General features: G+C 40.6%; 1 protein-coding gene across 2 annotated transcripts in view; it reads right to left on the bottom strand.

The window, feature by feature from the left end:
• pitx2 (paired-like homeodomain 2) overlaps nucleotides 1-11,335 on the bottom strand; it is a 66,245-nt gene extending 54,910 nt beyond the window's left edge. Inside the window, exon 1 of one of the 2 annotated variants that reach the window (XM_090198467.1) lies at nucleotides 11,127-11,335. The gene's annotated coding sequence lies outside the window, so the exon portion shown is untranslated. The remainder of the gene's footprint in view (nucleotides 1-11,126) is intronic. The other variant, XM_090198468.1, reaches the window with a different exon arrangement.
• Nucleotides 11,336-13,934: the final 2,599 nt, after the last annotated feature.

Here is a 13,934-nt window from a genome sequence, read left to right as displayed (position 1 = left end):
CTTCTAAGCTTTGACATGCCGGGTGACTGGGACCTCAGTTTCTCATGCCGAGTGACTGGGACCTCAGTTTCTCAGCTTTATCATGCCGAGTGACTGGGACCTCAGTTTCTCAGCTTTGTCATGCCGAGTGACTGGGACCTCAGTTTCTCAGCTTTGTCATGCCGGGTGACTGGGACCTCAGTTTCTCAGCTTTGTCATGCCGGGTGACTGGGACCTCAGTTTCTCAGCTTTGTCATGCCGGGTGACTGGGACCTCAGTTTGTCAGCTTTGGCATGCCGGGTGACTGGGACCTCAGTTTCTCAGCTTTGATATGCCGGGTGACCGGGCCCTCAGTTTCTCATGCCCGGTGGCTGGGACCTCAGATTCTTAGCTTTGGCATGCCGGGTGACTGGGACCTCAGGTTTTCAGTTTTCCTACTAGATGCCTATAGGCTTTGTGTTTTACTAGTATTCTGTTTCTCTCTTCCTCTGTGCTTCATTGCTTCATTAACCCCCAGAGAGGGGATGAGAATGAGAAAGAGAGGGGAAGACTGGGAAAGAGAGAGAAAAATGGAGAGAAAGAGAGCGAAAGAGAGATTGCAATTAATTTAGTAGGCCTCATATTTTTGGTAAATAATTGGCACAATTTAACACACTGACACACACACACACACAAACACACACACACACACACACAAACACACACTTTGTTTTCCTGAAATGGCAGGACTTTTTGGAGTGTAAAAATGTTTGACCATTAAAAACCCTGGTTTCCCTAACAGCTAACCCTAATACTAACCTTTAAAGTGGAACTGACAGCGTTTTAACAACTTTGCGGATATGAAACAAACAGACAATAATAATATCAATCAAAAATATCAAATTCCCCATTGATGCTACAACACCAACTTTATAAGAGGTCTTAAAAATAGGTTATGTTTGACTCAACATTCCATGACGTACACTAAGGCATTGTTGGCCAAATAGATGGATACAGTTTAATGCATGATTAATATAATTCACCAATACATTTCTTGGTAGTCCAAAAAATATTGCTATCAGGTTGTAAATCACATCTGGCCTGTTCAATGTTTTGCTGCCTCCATTCGGGATGCACTGTTTCAGTTTCAATGATTCAATATTTCAGATAAAAATGTAGAAATGTAAGTAAGGCTGGGAATGCCAAGACAAATAAACTAGCAAGGGCAACAATCACAAGTCAGTCATAACGTGGCTAATAGGTTACCATATATTTTTATGTAGAAAGCAAAAAACAAGGAGCCTACTGTTAGCTAGATAGGTAGCTGCTGGGAGGATGTCATGTCATTGCAGAACTGGGTGAGTGACTGACTTTTCCCCCTCACATCGTTTTTCGGTGGCTATACACAGCTAGAGATGCAGGTGCTATTTGGTTAGCTAGCAAGAACTTGAATGACTGTTATCCAGTTAGGATGTCTACTCCGATTTCAGAGCGCTCTCATCTGAGTGTGCCTGGGGGCAGAATAACTGATACATTTGCATCACTCACTTGATATGACAGTGTCAGTGAACATAGTCAAAAAAGGTAATAGTTGGTCACGACCACTCTAGATAACAAGTAAACAGCCTAACCAACTCTGCTACGGTGAGTAAAATGGTCAGAGTAAGGTGTTCTCTCATTTGTGTCTGGAAGTATCTAGCTAGCAAGCTAGCCAACTTTAGCAGTTAACTTGGGTGCTTGGTTGGGACAAGAATTAATGCATTGGCAGGCAAGCTCCAGAAGGACAAGTAGGCTTCTATTCCCCATCGTTTATCAGTGCAATTTTGATGGGCAACTAGCTGAAAAGGTTTGAGTGATTTTATGTAATGTTCCTTCGTTAAATATTAGCTCATCTTGCTCTGGCTAGCGTTAGTTTTTGATCTTGTTGTTGTGCAACACTGAGGGAGAGAGAGCCTACCCTTTCATGGTTGTCTGATCGATAGGACTGTAAAGTTCCCAAATGTTAAAGGACTCCTGTAGTATTTACATATTTGCAGAAATCCGTTCAGGAATATTTTGTCACTTTTGGCGAATGTTGCAACTTCCTGTAAACACACAGTCAAGTTCAAAGTGAATGTTGGCAGGCCAAATGGCTTGTTTGCATAAAGGCCTACTGTAACTCTGATTGGCTATGGCACATCGGTCTGCATAGACTTCGGTTTTGGACGAGACAGATGTGTTTATTAGGTTTTATTTAATTAAGTGTCTATTAATTGTCCAAACGCACGGCCGCTTTCCCACTCTATATTGCTATAGAATTGTTTACAAATGCCTTAGTATATGTAATTCCGAAACGTACTAAGAATTTATGAAAACGTGAAACTGACCATGTATATAATTTTTTTTTAAGTGTCATATTCTCCTGGGGGTGTATATGAACAGATTATTTTAATAAGATTTCATGTTGTCAAATTGCTGTCCGTTCCACTTTAAACTAACCTAACACTAATGTTAACCCCAAAAAACCCAAACCTAACCGTAAACTTAACCCAAAACGTAACCCTAACCCTAAACCTAACATAAACCCTAGCTCTAAACCTATCCCTATCCCTAACCTTAACCCCAAAACCCTATATCTAACCCTTAAGCTTAAAATAGCATTTTAATAAAAATCTGGACCTGAAAAAGTGAAATGTTAGGACTTTGTGGTCCTTATAATGTAGGAAATCACACACACACACACACACACACACACAGACACACACACACACACACACACACACACACACACACACACACACACACACACACACACACACACACACACACACACACACACACACACACACACACACACACACACACACACACACACACACACACACACACACACACACACACACACACACACACACACACACACATACACACACACAGAGAGAGTAGTGCACTCTCAACAGCTCACCTTTACAATAGCGAGCACAGCTAACTCCCCATTACAACCGCATCATAAAGAGACACAATAACTCCCCCTTTTCACCCCTCAATACGAGAGTCCTCACTTTTGCTGACAAGTCGCGACAACACAGACGTCGACGGCACCACTCAACGCTTTTCTCCTGTCTTTTCCTCCCGTCTTTCCTCCCCTCTGGTCCTCTTGCCCTCCTCCTGTCTTTTCCTCCTGTCTTTCCTCCTGTTGATCCCCCTTTTGAACCGCTGCCATGTTAAGGAAACCCAATCTATTGTTTGAAGTGAACAGACAGATTTCCTTCTAGAGATTGTCAAATACTTTGTTTAAACAGTGTGGTGCTTTGTTGAACCTATCCTAGGTGTGACTTAATAAAGATGAAGACTATAAGGTGCTGGTTGATAAATGCAAACCACATGCACAAATACGGTGCGGTGCTCAACGTGAGTGTGTGAGAGAAAACAGTAATCACATCGGTTTCCTGTGACAAACAATAACATTTGTTTTAAACCGCCGGCCTTCTTCTCAGAGCGACTCTGTAGCTCCCGTGGTAATATATCCCAGACTGTCTAGATCCCTGAGTACTGGGAACTAGCTAACTTCATAGGCTACTTCTAGGGCCAGTAGGAGGTCAGATTGGGAAGCTATACGCTAAAAGGGGTTTATTTGAGAGAATTGATTTAATCACAGAATGACTACCAAACTTACAATAGACTGTGCTCATGGCCAAAGTATACAGTGATATTAGTGGACAGAAACGTAGTAATGATCTATGAAAAATTATTTTCGTCAGCATATAGATGCTATCTCAGATGTAGCATTAGCAACAAGTAAACCACTCTTAGACATAAAAATATCTCTCATTGTGATCAGTTGCTGTATGTAGGCCTATGTACATACACACAAAAAAAACATTTCAAATCATTCCTCCCTCTATTTAACCAATGATGCCATGCGCAACCCACTTGGCTCCGTTTAACCTTGATCAAGAGGAAGCTAACAGGGTGTCTCGTCCCTTAACGTATAGGGGCACTGTGGCGATGATAGATCACACTGTTTTCATCAGAAACCCATCGGGCTCTGCTTGCCTCAACTTTGGGGTTTCTGACCTAAGAGTTCCCCCCTGTCGGGGTGATTTTACTTGGACAAATTTCTCCTCCTACTGGGGCCTCTTTACTGCAAGGGGATCCATGTCAGACACTCATCTGCCTCCCATTACACGTCCCAAATAGAAAACCTACACGGTGGATGTGTTAATGGATGAAAATGCAGCGCAGGAACATTGAGTGCCGGACTGTTAAAGAGCAACTCCCCCCGAGCCCCTTAAACTGCTGGGGCAGTCAAACCTCCGTCCTTAACCTTGCTACAATCCTACTAGCCATCTTATGGGTGTTCTTCACAGCTCGGTACATGGTGTTACCAGCAGTTATGTCACAGGACTAGCAGACAAGGCCTACACATTTACAATAAGTGAGTCACATATTGGGAACTTTCTGTTGAATTTACATGACTTGATTCATTTAAGTTTTCCTTACAACTTTTTGTTGTTGATGGTGTAAAACCCTGTCCACCACTTAATATGGCACCAGATGGCAGAGTTAGCGATAAGGTATGAGAATCTACGTCTGTTGTAACATCGATTCTGTTTGGTGTACAGTAGACCTAGTCTTCCAACCCCAGCCTTTGTCCTCGCATTATTAGAATGTTGGTCCCATGTCACTTTACAGAACCTCTAACACCCTGAAAGACCCCAGATTAGATCATATTAGTTATCGGAAACAAGTGGAGGTGGGTTACCTTTCGCTAGCTGTCAGTGGTGGCGGGTGCAGGGTGCAGTGTCAGTGTGGGCAAGTGTCTCTGATGGCAACAGTGAAGGCTGGATGTTTGATACTGTTGACTGGTATGATGGGTGCCACTGTAATCCCACAGGGGATCATTCTTGACCCCAACACTTAAATATAGAAAACTCCTGCTATTCTGGAGGATGAGGACGATGGGCTGATGGGGCCTTCCAAAGCAGAGTGCTACTTGTTATTCTTCAATGAAAGCACATGTTTGTGTTGAGTGGTCATCTACTTAATTAGTCTTGGACATTTTGAACTGTTTTAAAAATTAGGCCTACAGCACCATGAAAAACTATGACAAAGCATATCAATCCATTTTCTCTATATAATACTTTAATTTAGCGATGTAGTGTTATGGTGTTTTACTATAAACAACCTTCACACCTGTGCAGATGAACAATTGACACTAGGATGCGATATAGATGCTTTTCATATCCACAACTATGTCCTAAACACAGATTTTTGCCATCAAATCAAACTATAACAGGGAGACCTATCAGAAAATGCATTTTCAATAAGCAATTGAATACCCTCAGCTGTAGCGTGACCCCAGACACATGAGTCTGACCTGGTCATATGACTGGGTAATGGATTTCTAACCATTAATGAATGCTCTCGTTCATTTATTATTAATGCAATTTTCAAATACTGCAATTATACCCCCTTGATCCGTTTATCTTACACGTGGCAGTCCAAACCCCCCACCACCAAATTACAGTGAGGGCACAGTTGAGAAAAAAAAGGCATAGGTGGAATGAGTAGGCTAAAAGGCAATGCAACCCAGTGGTAAGGCCCGCTGACGCTACCCATAGTCTTACTCAACAACCCCCCCATCACCACCACCAGCATAAATCATAAGGTTCATTCAGTGAGCTGTCTGGTCTAACCAAAGAAAGATGTGCACCGCTAAACCTGCCAAGGCTCACTTTGATGCTGAAAAGTCAATGTCTTCTGGATGGATTATGATACCAATGAATGCAATTAGGGGAGCTAGGGATAAATTCAACATATTCTGTCTTACTGACGCATCCTTTAACAACTGCTGTGTCAAAATACGTTGACTGTTGCCAAGAGAAAACATTTGAATATGTACCACATTTTCTCTCACTTATGCACGAGATGAAGTCCAATTGACGAAAAAAAAATGGAGTAAGTATTATGGACAGGCTTTGGTCTAAATTGAATTAGTCCTTTATGAGATGACTTGCAGTAAGAAATGAAATGTCATCCTCTCCAGAGAGAGAGAGGGAGTAGAAATGTGAAACATATGAATGTGAAAGAGAGTGCGGTTCCAGCTACGCTTTTCTTATGTGCTGACTCCACTTACTAAGATGTGTCACGCATAAATCAGTGCTGTGTTGTGGGATGAGAAGCAGCGCCCCACAGAGCCTCAAAACACACACAGACACTGATTTGACTCCACAGTCTTTTGTCTTTCATTTTCCAATGATAACTAACCCGGCATAGTATCATTGCCATCCCATGTGTTTAGAATCAATAAAACATATATGTGTCATTTTAACTCCTCTGAAAGTGTCGGCGAGCTCCTCCTAATTTCCAAGAGTTTGAAATATGACGCTGAGTGCTAACGTGGAACGCTGAGTGAAGTAGAAGGAGAAAAAAAGATTGTCAAGGGTTTTTCATACAGGATCTAACACCCGGAGCTCACAGAGTTACATATCATGTTTCACCAAGGCTTGAGTAGCTCTATATGTAGAGACACAGAATCCTAACCTGCTGCGAAAGTCTTTTTTTCTTCTTCTTGGAAAGTTACACGCTCCCTGCTGCTAGACTTGATGTTGATACTCGCGACTCATCAAATAAAATAATGTTCTGAGCAGATGCAGTGAAGTGGAATTTGCTTTTATAGTTGGCACGTTTTGAATTTTCATGGCCCATAAAGTGACACTGTCAGTTAGGATATCAGGATTTTGTCAGGTTAGTTCTCCCCTAACCTAATCAAGATGACATTCTAGCCATGGACTATCACCATCCTACATTGAAAATTGTTTCATTTTTTAAAATAGTCAAATGATCCAGAAACAAACATTTCTAGTTTTAATCACTACTGAATGATCTGACAGGTAATGTTATTAACTCAAAGCTGTGAAGCAGCCTGGGAGATATTTGGATGTCTATTTTGATAATAAGCTTTAAGTATTCCACAGTAGCACTCCGAGCATGTGTCAGAGCCTGTTAGCAGTCATATCATTATGTATTTCAGATATGGGGCAGAGAACAGGAAGTTGACAAACTGTCACTTCCTGTGTCTGTGTCTAGACCAAACTCAGCCTGGGTGGGGGTCATCACACTGCAGAGACATTGCACATGTTTCTGGGTGATGATGGGTTTGAAACTATGTTATCCATCACCGGCCTTGCTAAGTCCACTGGCCTCCTGCCAATACCACATCCATTTTCAGGTCGCTGGGAAAAAAACGGATAAAATGACCGGGCTTTTTTCCCCCACAGGAGCCTACATTAGAAACGTATGGAGAGATGTGAGAGTTAGACGACCTTCCACACATACTGTACTATCCTGCCCAAATAAGACAGCATCAAAAGACTTCTCTCTACACTCAACAATGTTTCATAATTGATAAAATACTACATGGTAGACTGGCAGAATTTCAATTGAGCTGGCTTCAGTTCTGTCTGTCTGACTTTTAACCAAACAGGCCCAAAACCCCACTATTTTTCCACTGCAGTGCGAGAGATGAAAAAATCCCACCGAGACTGGGCCAAAAGTACTTTTTCATATTATAAATTAGGGAGAAGACTGAGGCTTTCAAAGCAAACCATTATGATAGTTAACATAAAACCACTTAAAAGGCCAGCTGTGGGAGTGACGTGAATAATGGTGTTTAATTTGTCTAATCTTAGCTGGAGCAGTGGGTGGTTGAGCGGGGGGGGGGGGGGGGGGGGGGGGAGTGGTGAGGGGTGCCTCTGCTTGGTTAGGCTGGTACCCTGCTGGCACTTGAAGAGATTGGGTTTTGCCACAGTGCGGTACAAATGCCCTTAATGGTTGGCTGGCTGTGTTGTTGTTTTTTCTGCGTGTTGTCCCCTTTCATTTGTATTTGGTCTGTTGTTAGCATACTTTGTGAATGCTGTGGACATGGAAAAGCTCTTTGGAAAGTTAGTGCTCAGTTAAAAGGCTGCTGCCACTTGGCTCAAGCCAAAAGGAGCTGATTGAGGAGCTGATTTCTTTTTCAAGGCCACTAGTTTTCTACAGCACTAAAAAATCTCTAGAAATAAATAATTGAAGAACTTGTTCATATAGTTCTGAACTATTTTCACGTGTATATGTCTCCACTTTTGTATTGCGCACAGCATAAATCTTCAATGACTTCGATTGAAGATTTTTCCTTATTAGTGTACAACTTATAACATGTAACATATCTACTGTACGTTGTTAATAAATGTAGCCATTTATTAACAGTAGTTTTAATTTCTTACATCACATCGCATGTGGGGGCAGTATATACAATAATTTACACATTGAGAAATTTGCAAGTGTTCATCATATACAGCTTGTGTTTTAAGTTTATACATTTCCTCAGTTTTATGTCCCAAAAGAATAGAGTGGTGTCTGAACTTCGGTATCACTATCCAGAACCAGTTTGGCAGGGCAATGCTTATGGCTGATGTTATACAGCTGATGTTATACTGCTGATGTTATACAGCTGATGTTATACTGCTGATGTTATACAGCTGATGTTATACTGCTGATTTTATACAGCTGATGTTATACAGCAAATGTTTACTGCTAATGTTAAACAGCTGATGTTATACAGCTGATGTTTACTGCTGATGTTTACTGCCGTTTACTGCTGATGTTTACTGCTGATATTTACTGCTGATGTTTACTGCTGATGTTTACTGCTGATGTTTACTGCTGATGTTTACTGCTGATGTTATACAGCTGATGTTTACGGCGGATGTTTACTGCTGATGTTTACTGCTGATGTTTACTGCTGATGTTTACTGCTGATGTTTACTGCTGATGTTTACGGCGAATGTTTACTGCTGATGTTTACTGCTGATGTTATACAGCTGATGTTATACAGCAAATGTTTACTGTTGATGTTTACTGCTGATGTTTACTGCTGATGTTTACTGCTAATGTTATACAGCTGATGTTTACTGCGGATGTTATACTGCTGATGTTATACAGCTGATGTTATACAGCTGACATTATACAGCTGATGTTATATAGCTGATGTTTACTGCTGATGCTTACTGTTGATGTTATACAGCTGTTGTTTACTGCGGATGTTTACTGCTGATGTTTACTGCTGATGTTATACAGCTGATGTTTACTGCTGATGTTATATAGCGGATGTTTACTGCTGATGTTATATAGCGGATGTTTACTGCTGATGTTTACTGCTGATGTTATACAGCTGATGTTTACTGCTGATGTTATATAACGGATGTTTACTGCTGATGTTATATAGCGAATGTTTACTGCTGATGTTTACTGCTGATGTTATATAACGGATGTTTACTGCTGATGTTTACTGCTGATGTTATATAACGGATGTTTACTGCTGATGTTTACTGCTGATGTTATATAGCTGATGTTTACTGCTGATGTTTACTGCTGATGTTATATAACGGATGTTTACTGCTGATGTTTACTGCTGATGTTATATAACGGATGTTTACTGCTGATGTTTACTGCTGATGTTATATAGCTGATGTTTACTGCTGATGTTATATAACAGATGTTTACTGCTGATGTTATACAGTGGATGTTTACTGCTGATGTTTACTGCTGATGTTATATAACGGATGTTTACTGCTGTTATACAGTGAATGTTTACTGCTGATGTTATACAACTTCTTTTCAACTTGACACAGTTGTATGTTGGTGTTAAAGCCAGCATTTAAAGATGGTCCTGCAGTGCAGAGAAATCTCCCGTAAATATCCCAATCACCATGCGGGGAGTGATTTGGGAAAAGCCTCTCCTTTATGTTTTAATGGGTGCACGAAGTTCTACTGTACTGTCTCTAGACATCCTGTATATAGACATCCTGTATATAGACAGAACCAGACTTGTGCAGGTCTACAATCTTTTTTTCTGAGGTCTTGGTTCATTTATTTAGATTTTCCCATAATGTCAAGCAAAGAGGCACTGAGTTTGAAGGTAGGCCTTGAAATACATCCACGGGTACACCTCCAATTGACTCAAATGATGTCAGTTAGCCTATCAGAAGTTTCTAAAGCCATGACATCATTTTCTGGAATTTTCCAAGCTGTTTAAGGTAGAGTCAACTTAGTGTATGTAAACTTCTGACTCACTGGAATTGTGGTACAGTGAATTATAAGTGAAATAATCTGTCTGTAAACAATTGTTGGAAAAATGACTTGTGTCGTGCACAAAGTAGATGTCCTAACCGACTTGCCAAAACTATAGTTTGGTAACAAGACATTTGTGGAGTTGTTGAAAAACTAGTTTTAATGCCTCCAACCTAAGTGTATGTAAACTTCCGACTTCAACTGTATATATATCCTTTATTTAGACATCCTGGAAATAGACATCCTTAATATAGAAATCCTGAATATAGACATCCTCTATATCTACTATCCTCTATCCTGGACTATTGGAAGATTAGTCCAAATGGGGACTAAAAGAGATCCAAATAAATTCAAAATCAAATCAAATCTAAATAGACATCCAGGATATTGTGTGCATCTTGTGTGCATGCAGGTCATATTGTCACCTATTGTTTTATGTCATCCAAGTTTAAAACAATTAAATGCACAGTGAAGGGTTAATCATGAAAAGTATAATTGCAGTAAGCAGATGTTAGACTACACTCTTAGATGCAAATGCTGAGAACCAAGGCTCTAACCTAACAACGGTGTTTAATGGACAACTCCAACCACTGTTCAGCACTGTGGCAACCCGAACCAACATCAACACCACTAGAGGAGGGTTCACCTACCCCTCCATTATTTCAAGAGGCCTTCGTCACACCCCCATCCCCTACCACCACCACCCCAGCCCAATTCTTCCTCCTCAATACCCCCTCTCCCTCCTTCAAATCAGGGCCTTCCCAGTGCCTCATTGTCCCAAAGTGAGTTTTGATTACCAGCTTAAGTCCTAAGAAGGCTTGCCTCGGTTGCCACAGCTGATCTTTTATACTAATTTAGGATTAATGCGGGGTCTGCAACACTGCCTCAACACCGACGCTGAGAAGGCCCCTGCCACACACAGCTAAACATTAATCCTCCTTAATGCGCAGAGTCAACTCTGAGTCCTTATCAGAATTTGCCTTAATCTCTGCCTAGGCTGTACAAAACTCCCTACTGCTCTATAGTACAAATGTATACACCAGGTACATGCAGAGAAATAGGAAATCCTCTTTTACCTTGGAAAAGTTTTGGATGAGTTGTTCTAGTTAGCAGACTTGGAGTTCAGAGAAGATATTCTGTAGACAGACGGGGTGTCGACTTGAACTTTATTTTTATTACTGCTGCTGGCTATATCTTCCGACTCATCCTAACGGTCCTGATACTCACATGACAGAATATCTGACAAGGCTCTTGTCCAATCACAAGTTATGCTTCTGTTAGCTATCCAATTGTCATCTGATTTGACTTGAAGAATCTCCTTCCTCCCAGTTAACTTCTTGCCAGACTGTTTAGAACAACTTTCCCCCCTGTCTTGCTCCTTTTTCCTATATTCCATCTCAGAATGCTGGGTTCTGCTCTTCTGTGGGTGCTAGTCAGTGACTGGTAGGGAACCCTCCCTTGAAGACAGCCTTGCCTGTAATCAGTGGTGTAATGTACTTAAGTAAAAATACTTTAAAGTACTACTTAAGTAGTTTTTTGGGTATCTGTACTTTACTTTACTATTTATATTTTTGACAACTTTTAATTTTACTCCACTACATTCCTAAAGAAAATAATGTACTTTTTACTCCATACATTTTCCTGACACGCAAAAGTACTCATTATATGTTGACAGGAAAATGGTCCAATTCACACACTCATCAAGAGAACATCCCTGGTCATACCTATTGCCTCTGATCTGGCAGACTCACTAAACACAAATGCTTTGTTTGTAAATTATGTCTGAGTACTGGAGTGTGCCCTTGGATATCTGTCAGAAAAATCAATAAATTGTGTCGTCTGGTATAAGGAATTTGGCTTGTTACAATATTTTGGGGCATGGTTTGTTCACTGCTCTTTTTGTGCAACTGTGAGTGAGAGTGTCATTCCAGTTGATCTAATCTGTTGACATTACTGTACATGTTATATATGTCTAGGGCCAGTGACCATAGCATATGGCCTTGTGTCAATTGAGGATGGTTGAATAAGTCAGTGGTTCTCAATTCTCTCCTCAGGGACCCCCAGCTGTTCAAGAGCTAGCACACCTGATTCAACTTGTCAATTAACACAACAATAACACCTATTGGAATGTTTCCACTATAATATGGCTTAACAGAATAAAACAAACCTGTATGATTCTTCAAAATGATCTGCAAAGGGTTATGACCATAGCAGAAACCTGTTTTGGTGCTATATAGAACATATTTTTTAATGGTTCTTCATAGAACCTTAGGTAAGGGTTCTTTATAGAACCTTCACAAAAAAGTTTTATATAGCACTAAAAAGTGATCTGCTATGGTTACAAGCCAAATAACCCTTATTTGGCACTACATAGAACCATTTGTTTTTAGTGTGTAATTGATTCACTTTGTAATTGCTAAGCTGACCTCATACAAAGAACATTCCTTGATACTCTTTAATAAAAGTTTAAAATAAATGACATGGTGCTTTATCAACAACCATGTATGATCTGACTCAATGTTGCATATAGGCCAGAATAGGCTTTTGCAACTACCAGCAGAAAGCCGACTGTATGTAGCCTAATTACCATGTAATTATTTGTATTTATTTAACTAGGCAAGTTAGTTTTAGAACACATTCTTATTTACAATGATGCCGGCTGGTTGTGATACAGCCCAGGATCAAACCAGGGTCTGTAGTGACGCCTCTAGCACTGAGATGCAGTGCCTTAGACCGCTGCGCCACTAAGGAGACATTAAATCATAGACAGGTACCAGTTAGCACTTTGGTACACACTGTTTTCATCTTACATTTTAAAAGAGTATTAGCTCGCAATACTATGCAATACTGTTACCTCCTATAGTATTACTTTTTTTCATTACTCATTATAATTTTGATTTAGGTTCCCATGTGGCTCAGATGGTAGAGCATGGTGTTTGCAATGCCAGGGTTGTGGGTTCAATTCCCATGGGGGACCAGTATGAAAATGTATGTACTCAGTACCTTAAGTCGCTCTGGATAAGAGCATCTACTAAAATGTAAATGTTGTTCCAATTTAGACAGCATGTAACTATTCTAATGGTTATACGTGGTGCTGTGTTCTCCAGTGTTATGTTGGTGCAAATGCTAATATTGTTCTTATTGCATTTGAAATATCCTTCATCTTTCAAGTTAGAGTCATCCAAACATTCATTGGAGGGGATGCCATAAGAAATGAGTATTCTTTCACTCATAATTTGTCAAATAAAACTTCAGGGTTAGCCTACGTTTTTTACAGTATAGCAAGTCAGCCAATGTGAATGCCAGTACAGTGTTGTGAAGAAAAATGTAGTTTATCACCCAAAAGTATGTTTTATTTGAGTATTAACTCACATAAAATACACATTTTCTTATATATTATGTAATGTATGAGTTCACTGCTCCTGTTTCTAGCAGGAGGGTTTACTAAGGAAAATAATAGGTTATTTCAAAGGGGGGTTGGGATTTCATAGGGAAAATGAGTGGCCGAGCCCTTTGGGTGAAAGTGCGCTACGGTGCGGCACCGAAGGGAATGCCAGAGGGCTAATCTCACTGTAACCTGAGCCCACAAACTGAACTGCTAATACGATGTGGAGCGGGGAGTCAGTGTGACTGTGTGTCGAGCGGGTCCTATGCTTGTTAAGCTGGCAAAAGTAAACACGATCAGCCTCGCAAAAAACGGGGACCGCTTAATTATAACGTTTTAAAGTAAACGCCACGGCGGACAGTAAGCTCTTATAAAACACAGAGCATGGAGTAGAAAAGGGTCTGGAGATGCTACGCCCATACCGGCATACTGAGGCCTTAACAGGCTCACTGTTTAAAATGACTTTCGCTTTCACACGCCACTGTCTTTTTTTTGAAAG

Source organism: Oncorhynchus mykiss, chromosome 14, assembly GCF_057628025.1.
Source record: "Oncorhynchus mykiss isolate SJ-2025 chromosome 14, ASM5762802v1, whole genome shotgun sequence".
Taxonomy (NCBI): Eukaryota; Metazoa; Chordata; class Actinopteri; order Salmoniformes; family Salmonidae; genus Oncorhynchus; species Oncorhynchus mykiss.
This window is presented reverse-complemented; position numbering and strand designations above follow the sequence as displayed.